The sequence below is a fragment of the Bos javanicus genome, chromosome 21, assembly GCF_032452875.1.
Source record: "Bos javanicus breed banteng chromosome 21, ARS-OSU_banteng_1.0, whole genome shotgun sequence".
NCBI lineage: Eukaryota > Metazoa > Chordata > Mammalia > Artiodactyla > Bovidae > Bos > Bos javanicus.
In genome coordinates, this window is record NC_083888.1 from 26,193,893 (window position 1) to 26,207,095 (window position 13,203).

The 13,203-nt window shown below is 43.7% G+C and overlaps 1 long non-coding RNA gene and 1 other non-coding gene across 2 annotated transcripts; both read right to left on the minus strand.

Annotated features, from left to right (window-relative positions):
- Window positions 1-424: 424 nt before the first annotated feature.
- LOC133234260 (uncharacterized) lies at window positions 425-1,986 on the minus strand. Its single transcript, XR_009732087.1, has 2 exons — window positions 1,728-1,986; window positions 425-701 (listed from the first exon to the last, which is right to left on the minus strand). It is a non-coding gene; the product is annotated as an uncharacterized LOC133234260 (long non-coding RNA).
- A 2,454-nt stretch (window positions 1,987-4,440) lies between these two features.
- Window positions 4,441-4,576, minus strand: LOC133234827 (small nucleolar RNA SNORA1). Its single transcript, XR_009732324.1, has one exon. It is a non-coding gene; the product is annotated as a small nucleolar RNA SNORA1 (small nucleolar RNA).
- Window positions 4,577-13,203: the final 8,627 nt, after the last annotated feature.

The window sequence follows — 13,203 nt, forward strand, 5'->3', positions numbered from 1 at the left end:
CTCTCCTGCTTTACTAATCCCACTCATCAGAGATGACCCACCTGACATACTGGAAGGAAGCCTGGGACAGCCCCCCAACACACACACACAGCCACGTGAGCATGGCTCACATGGGTCTCAGGGTGACCTAAGGGAAGTTGCACACAAAGGGCCGGTGGATGTAGCCGGGTGGTGCTGCGCCCTCTGGACTGCCTGCTGTCACCTTAAAGGTGAGCTCTGTTCTTTTCAGTGCAAGAAACTGATGGGGCTTTTTCTTTAAAAACAAGACCAGGACTTCCTGGGCGGTTCAGTGGTTGAGACTTCACCTCCCAATGTGTTGGTTCGATCCCTGGTTGGGGAACTAAGATCCCATACACCTCGTGTTTAAAAAGCCAGAAACATAAAACAGAAGCTATATTGTAACAAATTCAATAAAGACTTTAGAAATGGTCCACATCTTTAATAAAAATTAAAAAACAAGATCACTCTGGACAACTAGCCGTCAATAGAAGAAAACAGAATATAACAGGCATTCTTTTGTCAAGTCTCATTTACCAAGCAGACTCATACACAGAATTCATTCTGTCCCTCCTCCCATCCCTCCTTGCCCTTCTCCCTCCCTCCCTTCCTCCTTTCCTCTTTTCCTTCCTTTCACAAATGTTTTTGGTTCTAAGGATGCAGCAGTGAGCAGACAAAGCCCTTGTCCTCTTGCAGCTTCTCTGCTAGGAGGGGAAACAGACAGTAGTAGGTGAGCACATGAAAAAGTCAGATCACAACGCGTTCTAAAGGAAACGAGACAACCGAGAAGGTAATTAAAGGGATGGAGTCTCTAGGCCTTTGAGATGTTGATGACCTCGGGGTTCAGCTTGCACGTGTGGAGTCCCTCTGCCTGAGCCTGCATCTCGCTGTGTGTCACAGGGACGCCGTGTGCCCTCTCTGTGCCTCAGTTTCCTTGCTTGTAAAATGAGAGTGACTCAGGATTTACATCACAACACTGAGGTGAGGACTGTATAAAGAACGTACTGAGCTCTCAATAAAATTACCAGCTCTTATCAGCTGTAGAAATAGAACACTGTGGTCTCTCCTCAAAGAATTTTGCACGTGAACACATTAGTAAAATCCTCCCGGGAAGATGTGGGTACAGGGCAGCATTATTCAGTATGTGCCGAGTCTCTATTCACTCTCCATATCACACAGAGCACTGGCTTTTGTGTAGAATAGAATCCCTGGGGGCTTTTTTTCCTTAATAAGAATTTTCTTGGTAAAAATATTCCTCTCCAGAAACACAAAGTGTTTTGAATTCTCTCTTGTACACTTACATTGAACAACCACCCCCGCCCCCACCAACCCCCACCAGAAGGTAAAAGTGTAAACTCAGGAGAGTGCAAGGCTCTCCTTCTGAGGACAGTGTGTGTCCTGCCGGCAGCATGGTTTATCTTCAAAGACACAGAACAACCTGATATCACCCGGCACTTACACTGAAACAAACGGGCCATTCTCCTTGAGGACATGAAAGAGTTTCGAAAGTCAGCCAGCCTCCCCCCACTGTCTTGTAAGCTTCCTTGCCCCCTGTATTTTTGATGTACATCAGTTTACTAATATGGCATGGTAACCCACCCCAGTATTCTTGCCTGAAGAATCCCTTGGACAACATTCTATAAGAAACAGAGCCTGGTAGGCTACAATCCAGAGGGTCACAAAGAGTCAGAGTGACTGTAGCAACTTAGCAGCACTAATGTGACTCATACCTTGACCAGAAGTTCATGTGTTAAACTACCATCTGCTGCCTGGAGCTCCCCTGGGAAGTTATCAGGTCTAGGATCCCCCAGGACAGGATGGACCACACCTTTAGAGTGGGGAAGAGAGGGAAGGGAGAGGAGGGAAAGGATGAGACAGAGTTTCTACAATATGTCCTGGAATTCATATTTTCTAGTCATTAATTTTAGCAGGAGTAAGTATTATCTTTCTCCTATATATTTACCATTAGTTTTCAAAGGTATGTAGATATGGCTGTGATTAAAAACCATTTTACAAAATCATTTACAGAATTCTTAGACTCACTAGTATCATATTGTGTTAAGTATATATATATTGTTACTGTTGTTGTTGCTTAGTGGCTAAGTCATGTCCAACTCTTTGCAACCTTTATATATATAATTTTTTTTTCAGTTAAAAAATTTTTTTTGGCCATGCCATGCAGCTTGTGGAAACTTAGTTTCTTAACCAGAGATTGAACCATGGCGCCCAGCAATGGAAGCATGGAGTCCTAACCACTGGACCACCAGGGTAGTCTCCAAATATTCTGTTGTTTAGTCGCTAAGTCATGTCTGACTCTTTGAGTCCTCATGGAATGTAGCCCTCCAGGCTCCTCTGTCCATGGGATTTTCCAGGCAAGAATACTGGAGTGGGCTGCTATTTTCTTCTCTAGGGGATCTTCCTGATCAGGGATCGAAGCTGAGGCTCCTGCATTGGCAGGTGGGTTATTTACCACTGAGCTGCGGAGGAAACCCTCTAAATACTTTCTTTGATTACCTTCAAATCCAACACTGCTGGACCAATAGTTCTCAAGGTGTGGTCCCTGGACCAGCAGTGTCACCATCACCTGCGAACTCATCAGAAGTGTGGATTCTTAACACCATCCCATACCCGCAGAATCAAAAACTCTGCAGGGGAGGGACCCAACAGCCTGTTTAACAAGTCCTCCAGGGGATCTGATTTGCTTCATTTCAGTTTGAAAGGTTTCCCAGGTGGCTCAGTGGTAAAGAAACTGCCTGCCAATGTAGGAAACGCAGGTTCCGTCCACGGGTCAGGAAGATCCCCTGGAGGAGGAAATGGCAACCCACTCCAGTATTCTTGCCTGCAGAATTCCACGGACAGACGAGCCTGGAGGGCTACAGTCCATGGGGTTGCAAAGACTCAGACACGACTGAGCGACTAAGCACGCACACACAAATTTTGCAAATCTCTGAGCTGGATTATTTGATGTTTAAATCCAAAAAGGGTCCTACTGAGAGGAGTTCAGGAAAAGACTCCTTGTTCTTTGGCCCCTGGAACAAGTACCAGGGGAACAGGTTTTAAAGCTGTCCCAATTCATCACTGACAGCCTCCTCCGGTCAGTACACATGCTTCTGAGTGCCAGCCAATCAGCAAGAGCCTTGTTGCAGTGACCTGGCTTCTTTGCTAAAGGTCACTTAGTGCCTGAATACTCCCACTGTTAAGAGTCCACTAATCCCCAGCCACACGCTTCCCAAACGCTCATTAAGAAATCCATAGTTTACTGTGTTTTGTCGTTGTTCAGTTGCTCAGTCATGTCTGACTCTTTGAGACTACATGAACTACAGCACACCAGGATTCCCTGTCCTTCATCATCTCCCAGAGTTTGCTCAGACTCACGTCCATTGAGTCAGTGATGCCATCCAACTATCTAATTATCTGTCCTCCTGCCCTCACAAACAACAAATCCAGCTTTTTGCCTCAGATATAGCATAGACACCTCTTTCTTCAGCATCCCATGGAAAACATTGTGTTTAGTCCAGAGATGACAGTTGCTGACACTTACAGGGGCAGAGAGCATCGTGAATGCATACAGTGGGCCAGGTGTGAGGCAGTACTGAGTAGAGAAGTGGGGATGTGAAGAGACAGTTGTTATTATGACAAATATACACTTGCAGGGCCAAATGAGGCACCCCTGCAGCCCTGGGCTCTGCAGGGTGTCAGTCTGTAACGTCCAGATTAGCCTGCTTACCTGCATTTTTATTGGGTTTTCCAGGTGGCTCAGTGGTAAAGAACCTGCCTGCCAATGCAGGAGATGCAAGAGATGTGGGTTCAATCCCTGGGTTGGGAAGAGGCCCTGGAGGAGAGCATGGCAACCCACTCCAGTATTCTTGCCTGGAGAATTCCACAGACGGAGGAGCCTGGTGGGCGACAGTCCATGGGGTTGCTAAGAATCAGATACAACTGAGCGAATGAGCACACACACACATTGCATTTTTATATAAGAGGTGATCTAGGTAGAGAATTGCCCGAGAACAGCTGATTTAGTGGCAGTTTACCTGTAGTCCATTTCCACACCACTGTCCTTTCTTTTTTTTCCTGCACAAAGTGTAAAGGTGTGTAACATAAACAAAATCATCAATAACTTTTTAAGGACTTTCATGTCCCAGTTCTTTCCACTGTCAGTCACCTTAGTTCCACCAAAGTCATAATCATCGAGCTAAGCTGCCCTCTCAAAAAGAAGCTTGGCCCAGTCCACGGCTGTCATGTCGGTCAGTTCACAGTTCTTTTGGTTCAGCGTCTTTGATCTCCAGTGGAATACGGACACACTTCAAAATTCCAAATTCAAATTTGTAATCTCCGGGATCCAGTTTTCTCAAGCAATTTACTTTAGGACCCTAGAAGTTAAATATAGCAAGTACATTGCTATTTATTCCTTCGTCTTTTCTAATATTGAAGAGGCTTGTGATACGTTAACAGGTCTCATTATCACCACTGCAATAAAATTACAGTAAAAGAAGCAGAACCTGTATGCTCAATATAGCTACATTAACAGTTTATGGACACCATGAACAACAGTGTCCATTTTCAGTAGAATGAGGCTTTGCTGTACTTTCTATACTCTTGGAAAGAAGGCAAAAGATTTCATGGCATCATACAAAAACATACCAAATGTGTTTATTATGTTGCCATTGAAACCATGAGGTATACATGTTGTAGCTAAGGGTATTAGCAGTAAAAGCAAAACCAAACCCTTTGTCTTGGCTGTCTAGGAATTTCATGGAGTATTCAAATACCATTTTATCTATACATACTGGTTTCCCAGGCCAGGAGTTTATCTTTGGGAGTATTCTGTGAATCTCATTGGAGAAATGCTATTTATTTATTACTGAATCTGCTGAGCATCTACTCAGTCTGTCACTGTGTTAGTCTGGGGACGGAGGGAAGAGTAAGATGCATGTCTGGTCCTCAGAGCTCACAGCTGAGGAAGGAAGGAAGAGGAAGGGGAGGAAAAGGACGAGAGGGAAGCAAACACGCATGGTACTGTGATTCCACAACAGAATTCTCTACAAGCTTCCAGGAGAACCCAGGATCGGGGAGAGCTGACAGGGTACCCAATGGCAGCAACATTTGAGTCATGAGGAGTGGCTTCACGTCTGCCCTGCAGAAAAGAGATGAAGAGATCTCTTTGAGCAGTGTCCTATTGATCCTGAAATGTAAACATGGAGCTGTCAACTAAACACACTCTGCTCCCAATGGCATTACGAGAATTAAAAATGAATTCATTGATCATTGGAGAAAGGTCCCAAACATCTCAAGATCCATGACAAATCAATCATGTTTGCCGTCCCTATGCTTTGTGCTCAGTCATTCAGTCGTGTCCTACTCTGTGTGACCCAATGGACTGTGGCTCGCCAGGCTCCTCTGTCCATGGGATTCTCTAGGCAAGAATACTAGAGTGGGGTGCCATTTCCTTCTCCAGGGGATCTTCCTGACCAGGGATTGAACCTGTGTCTCCCGCATTGGCAGGTGGATTCTTTACTGCAAGTGCCACCTGGGAAGCCCAACTGATGTTATAGTGAAGTAATTAATATGTATTCAGGCAGTGATGGAGAAGGAAATGGCAACCCACTCCAGTATTCTTACCTGGAGAATCCCATGGACAGAAGAGCCTGGAGAGCTACAGTCCATGGGGTCACAAAGAGTCGGACATGACTGAGTAACTGAGCACAGGAAGAAAACAAATGTTTGTGAAGTGCCTCTTAGTTTATGGAGGAACTGCTCTGGTCACTGGGAATACAGCAGATAATAAAATGACTATCTCTCTTTTTTGGCTACATCTTAGTTCCCCCACCAGACATTGATCTCCTGCCCCTGCAGTGGAAGTACAGGATCCCAACCACTGGACCACCAGGGAAGTCCCTGGTAGTTCTAGTTTTAGTTTTTTTGAAAAACGCCATGTTATTTTCCATAGTGTCTGCCTCATTTTACATTCTCACCAATAGTGTACAATCTCTCCACATCCTTGCCAACACTTGTGATCGTCTATATTTTGTTTTTGTTTATAGTGGCTAATGTAATGGGTGTGAAGGAGTATTTCATTGAGGTTTTGATTTCCCTAATGATTAGTGATGTTGGGTATCTGCATGTGCTTGTTGGCTATCTGTATACCGCTGGAGAAATATGGAAGCACGGAGCGGTGCTTCCGTGACCTGCCAAGAAACTGTCTAATGTCAAAATGGTTTAGAGTCCTCACTGCAGCAATTCTTCCATAGCATCTACTAAGCTCACAAAGGTTTGGTGTGATTGGTCCGTGACATGTTCTCTTCCGGAGCAGGCAACTTCCAAAGGAAGAACTACAAATGCTCAGAGATCAAAGTGTTCCACTAGAAACAATGAAAACTAATACTGCAATGAAATATATTTTTATACTATGTTGGCAATGGGTTAAAAAACAAGAATACCAGGTATTAAAGTGAATTCAGGGAAAGAGGCCCACTGGCATAGACTGTTAGAATGGAGACTGATCCAACTTTTCTAAAGGGGAAGCTGGGTTTAAGTTGATGCAGCCTGACATTGATCCCAAGGAAATAATGATAGAGAGGTGCAAAGGTGTTTGAAATCATAGTCTTATTTAGAATACTGAAACCAATATTAGGGGATTGATAGTATAAATTATATCCTTATTAGGGAACAGTATACCATTCAAACATACTGTTGATGGAGACTTAAGATTTAGGAAGGGACTTCCCTTGTGGTACAGTGCATAGGAGTCCACCTCCCAAAGCAGGGGACCTAGTAGGTTTGATCCTCGATCCGGGAGGATTCCACAGGCCACAGAGAAACTAAGCCCACGAGCCACAGCTGCTAAGCCTACATGCTGCAACCACTGAAGCCCGTGCACCTAGAGCTTGTGCTCCACAAGAGAAGTCCTCACAAGAAGGCCATGCACCATAATGAAGAGTAGCTCCTGATCGCTGCAACTAGAGAAAGCCCACTCACAGCAGTGAAGACCTAGCACAACCAAAAACAAAAAAAGACTTGGGGAAATGTGTATACAGTATACTATTAAATAACAAAGGCTTATTATTACATATGAACATAATCTTTTGCCATTTAAAAATTATTCACTTTTTCCTCAGGTAGTTCATTTACTTGGTTCAAAAATGAAAAAGCATAAAACCCTACACAACAAAAATGTCTATTTTTTATTTGTATCTTTCATCATCCTTTCGCCCCACCAAAACCATCACCAGTAAGATAGGAAACCATGTTACTGGTGTCTTATATAGCATCCTAGATGATTTCTTATGCATCTGTAAGTAAATGCAAATAACCCTTTTTCCTTTCCCCTTTTGGACAAATAGTAGCTTGTTATATACATTGATTTACACTTTGATTTTTCATTTTAATACATAAAACTGATCCTTATTCTTTTTTAAAAAAATAGCTGCATAGTATTCTTTTATATGGACTTTCCTGGTGGCTCATTGGTAAAGAATCCACCTGTCAATGCAGGAGACACAGGTTTGATCCCTGGGTTGGGAAAATCCCCTGGAGTAGGGAATGGCAACCCACTCCAGTATTCCTGCTTGAGAAATCCCATGGACAGAGGAGCTTGGTAGGTTGTAGTCCATGGGGATGCAAAGAGTTGGACACAACTCAGTGACTACACAACTTTCTATTATATGAATGTAACATGTTAGGTAGCCCTACCACTAGGCGATGAGGCTGTTTCTAATTTTTTGTGATTACAAATAGGGCTGCAATGTATAACTCTGGACATGTCATTTCACACATGGTGCAACTCTAGCTATAGGATAAATTCCTGTAAGTGGAACTGCTGAGTCAAATATTATGTACATTCTCAAAAATCTTGGCCAACTGCCCTCAGAGGTTGTACTAAATGGAGCTTTCATCAGCCAGGTATGAGGCAAGGCTCTGTTTCCCAACCTCACCCCAACCCCAGCAAAAGTGGTATCATCAAACACTTGAATTTTTGCCAATCTGATAGGGATTTCAACATAGCATTACTTTGCATTTCTTTGTTTATGGGCAAAGTTGAGTCTCTTTGCAAATGTTTTTTTTTTTTTCTTTGCAAATGTTTACGAACTATTTGGGTCTCTTTTTCTATCAACTGCGTGTATACCATTTTAATTAAAAATGTTCATCTGGAGAAATCCCTGGTGGTCCAGTGGTTAGAACTCGGGGCTTTGACTGCAGGGTTCAATCCTTGGTTGGGGTACTAAGACCCTGCAAGCTGCATGGCACAGCCAACAAAACAATACAAATAAAAAAATTCCATCTGTGTATTCATTCATTTACAGTGTAAACACTTCTTATATACCAACTCTCTATTGGACATTATAGGAGCAAGTAAAGGGCTTCCCAGGTGGCAGTACTGGTAAAGAATCCGCCTGCCAGTGCAGGAGACACAGAGATATGGGTTCAGTCCCTGGGTCAGAAAGATCCCCTGAAGTAGGAAATGGCAACCCACTCCAGTATTCTTGCCTGGGAAAATTCCATGGACAGAGAAGCCTTGTGGACTACAGTCCATGGGGCTGAAAAAGTAGTACATGGTTGAGCAATTAAATGCCCACACACACTGTAGGTCCATGAATGAATGAAGCAGGACAAAGGCTAATAGAGTTTTGCCAAGAAAATGCACTGGTCATAACAAACACCCTCTTCCAACAACACAAGAGAAGACTCTATACATGGACATCACCAGATGGTCAACACCAAAATCAGATTGATTATATTCTTTGCAGCCAAAGATGGAGAAGCTCTATACGGTCAGCAAAAACAAGACCAGGAGCTGACTGTGGCTCAGACCATGAACTCCTTATTGCCAAATTCAGACGTAAATTGAAGAAAGTAGGGGAAACCAATAGACCATTCAAGTATGACCTAAATCAAATCCCTTATTATTATACAGTGGAAGTGAAAAATAGATTTAAGGGCCTAGATCTGATAGAGTGCCTGATGAGCTATGGAATGAGGTTCGTGACATTGTACAGGAGACAGGGATCAAGACCATCCCCATGGAAAAGAAATGCAAAAAAGCAAAATGGCTGTCTGGGGAGGCCTTACAAATAGCTGTGAAAAGAAGAGAAGCGAAAAGCAAAGGAGAAAAGGAAAGATATACACATCTGAATGCAGAGTTCCAAAGAATAGCAAGAAGAGATAAGAAAGCCTTCTTCAGCGATCAATGCAAAGAAACAGAGGAAAACAACAGAATGGGAAAGACTAGAGATCTCTTCAAGAAAATTAGAGATACCAAAGGAACATTTCATGCAAAGATGGGCTCGATAAAGGACAGAAATGGTATGGACCTAACAGAAGCAGAAGATATTAAGAAGAGATGGCAAGAATACACAGAAGAACTGTACAAAAAAGATCTTCACGACCCAGATAATCACGATGGTGTGATCACTGACCTAGAGCCAGACATCCTGGAATGTGAAGTCAAGTGGGCCTTAGAAAGCATCACTACGAACAAAGCTAGTGGAGGTGATAGAATTCCAGTTGAGCTATTCCAAATCCTGAAAGATGATGCTGTGAAAGTGCTGCACTCAATATGCCAGCAAGTTTGGAAAACTCAGTAGTGGCCACAGGACTGGAAAAGGTCAGTTTTCATTCCAATCCCAAAGAAAGGCAATGCCAAAGAATGCTCAAACTACCGCACAGTTGCACTCATCTCACACACTAGTAAAGTAATGCTCAAAATTCTCCAAGCCAGGCTTCAGCAATATGTGAACCGTGATCTTCCAGATGTGCAAGCTGGTTTTAGAAAAGGCAGAGGAACCAGAGATCAAATTGCCAACATCCGCTGAATCATCGAAAAAGCAAGAGAGTTCCAGAAAAACATCTATTTCTGCTTTATTGACTATGCCAAAGCCTTTGTGTGGATCACAATAAACTGTGGAAAATTCTTAAAGAGATGGGAATACCAGACCACCTGATCTGCCTCTTGAGAAATTTGTATGCAGGTCAGGAAGCAACAGTTAGAACTGGCCATGAAACAACAGACTGGTTCCAAATAGGAAAAGGAGTACGTCAAGGCTGTATATTGTCACCCTGTTTATTTAACTTATATGCAGAGTACATCATGAGAAACGCTGGGCTGGAAGAAACACAAGCTGGAATCAAGATTGCCGGGAGAAATATCAATAACCTCAGATATGCAGATGACACCACCCTTATGGCAAAAATTGAAGAGGAACTAAAAAGCCTCTTGATGAAGGTGAAAGTGGAGAGTGAAAAAGTTGGCTTAAAGCTCAACATTCAGAAAACGAAGATCATGGCATCCAGTCCCATCACTTCATGGGAAATAGATGGGTAAACAGTGGAAACAGTGTCAGACTTTATTTTTCTGGGCTCCCAAATCACTGCAGATGTTGATTGCAGCCATGAAATTAAAAGACGCTTACTCCTTGGAGGGAAAGTTATGAACAACCTAGATAGCATATTCAAAAGCAGAGACATTACTTTGCCAACAAAGGTCCGTCTAGTCCAGGCTATGGTTTTTCCTGTGGTCATGTATGGATATGAGAGTTGGACTGTAAAGAAGGCTGAGTGCCAAAGAATTGATGCTTTTGAACTGTGGTGTTGGAGAAGACTCTTGAGAGTCCCTTGGACTGCAAGGAGATCCAACCAGTCCATTCTAAAGGAGATCAGCCCTGGGATTTCTTTGGAAGGAATGATGCTAAAGCTGAAACGCCAGTACTTTGGCCACCTCATGCGAAGAGTTGACTCATTGGAAAAGACTCTGATGCTGGGAGGGATTGGGGGCAAGAGGAGAAGGGGACGACAGAGGGGCTATTCCAGTGATGCTGGATGGCATCACTGACTCGATGGATGTGAGTCTGGGTGAACTCCAGGTGTTGGTGATGGACAGGGAGGCCTGGCGTGCTGCGATTCATGGAGTCGTAAAGAGTCAGACGCGACTGATCTGATCTGATCTGCTCCTTGTCTCCCAGGATATGTGACCTGGTGGAGAAACATTTTGAGTTTAACATTGAACTACTTACTGAATATTTATTGGGTTGGCCAGAATGGGTTCCCAAACAAGCTTTATGGCCAACAGAGTACCACATGTACATATTTGCACATCTGTATATGTAACTTATCTATGGAAGAATACTTGGTTATATACTATGAGTTAACAGAGAAGATCTTTGAATAGAAGTGATATTTTTTCTTTGGGCTTTTCTGTATTTTCTAAGATTTTTGTAATGTCTCAATTACACACATAATATTTACAGTTAGGTGATTTCTCCTTTGTTCAGTTTCTGAATTTTCAAAGTCTTTTTGTTTGCTATTTTACAAAGAATATATATGGTTTTTGCATCTAGGAAAAAGAATTAAGTGATACGAAAACATCATGTATACACATACAAGTTTATATGTATTTTTTAGACAGAGAAAAACACAGGAAAGCATGTTCTTTCTGTATGATAATGATGACATCGAAGAGGAAGACGTAGAAATCTATTTTCAGAGCTCCTAAGTGGTTGGCCAGTGTTCTAGAACTTCCCATCTCAAATTCCAGTGTGGACCTCCACTCACCAGAAAAACTGAGCACTTGTCCCTTCTCAGCTGGGCAATCTCATCCGCATCCAACAAAACAGGAACTGAGCAGTTAGAGTCCTGGAAATCTGGCCTCAGGGCCCAGGGCTGGGAATTTCCCCTTTTCCATAACAGCTTATGGAGAAGGAAATGACAACCCACTCCAGTATTCTTGCCTGGAGAATCCCAGGGACAGAGGAGCCTGGTGGGCTGCCGTCTATGGGGTCACACAGAGTCGGACAGGACTGAAGCGAGTTATCAGTAGCAGCAGCGTGCCAGCTTCAGGCTCAGTGTCCAAGGGCGACCCCTGTTGGTGGAATTTTAAAATGCCCATTATTTGTGATAGCTGTTAGAGGAAATTCTAAAGTTAGGAAATCAACCCTGAATATTCATTGGAAGGACTGTTGCTGAAGCTGAAGCTCCAATACTTTGGCCACCTGATGTGAAGAGCCAACTTACTGGAAAAGACCCTGATGCCGGGAAAGATTGAAGGCAATAGGAGAAGGGTGCAGCAGAGAACAAGATGATTGGATGGCATCACTGACTCAATGGATGTTAAGTCTGAGCAAATTCCAGGAGCTAGTGGAGGACAGGGGAGCCTGGCATGTTGCAGTCTGTGGGGTTGCAAAGAGTCAGACAAGACTGAGCGACTGAACAACAACAACAACAATTAGGACTGGTATCCCTGAGTGGGATTTTCTTGTGGGGTTTGCTGGAAGCCTTGAACGGACAGTACTCACTCCTTACCCCAGCTTCTTCCCAACTCTCCATGCCCCCCTGTTGCCCCAGATTTGTCCACTGTTTGCCTGGGAAAACCAGCAGTGGTGCTTGAAGGATGAAGCCACAGCTATGGCCGGCTTTTAAATGTCACACAGGGAGGCTGCTTTTGCAGCAAGGACTACCTTTGCTGGCCAGAGAGTAGAGTGTGGTTACTCCTGCTCTAAGTGACAGAGTTAGATCCAGCCAGCTGACTGAAAATACCAGACTTGGGCAGCTTATGGGAGCAGCGAGCAGGCAGACCATTCTACTCTAAGGATGTGGTGGAGGGGGCTTCACCTCCTCTGAGAAAGGTAAGCTGGAGGCAGATGCACATGGAGGCACAGCAGGCTTTCTGGATGGAGTCATACCATTTAAGATTACTTCCTGGGGTTTCCCTGGTGGTCCAGTGGTTAAGACTACATGCTTCCAATGCAGGGGGTATGGGTTCAATCCCTGACCAGGGAACTAAGATCCCACATGCATCAAGGCCAAAAAAAAATTTTTTTTTCTTTTTAATAAATAAAAAAGATTATTTTCTTCCCTATCTGGAGATTTTGCTGGGGGATTCTGACACGAACCAGAAAACACAGCATGGCCTTTCTTGACCAGCTCCTGTGCCTGCATTTATAAGAACAAGACCTTGGATTGAGGAAAGTATGGGTAGTAATTATGTCAGAGTCATGCTGCCAACATTCATCCAAAAAAAGAACTGCCCACATACCCCGTCCATCACTGAGTGCTGAGTGGAAGTGCTGAATGGAGCTCTGGCTGGAGAATCTGTTTTAAGACACGCAGAGCCTGTTTGTAATTCATCAGCATCATTCTTTCCCCAGGGGCATCAGTCTGTGATAAAGAAAGCTGGACACCGAGGAATGTGCTGGGCATTTCTGGGCTTTGAGA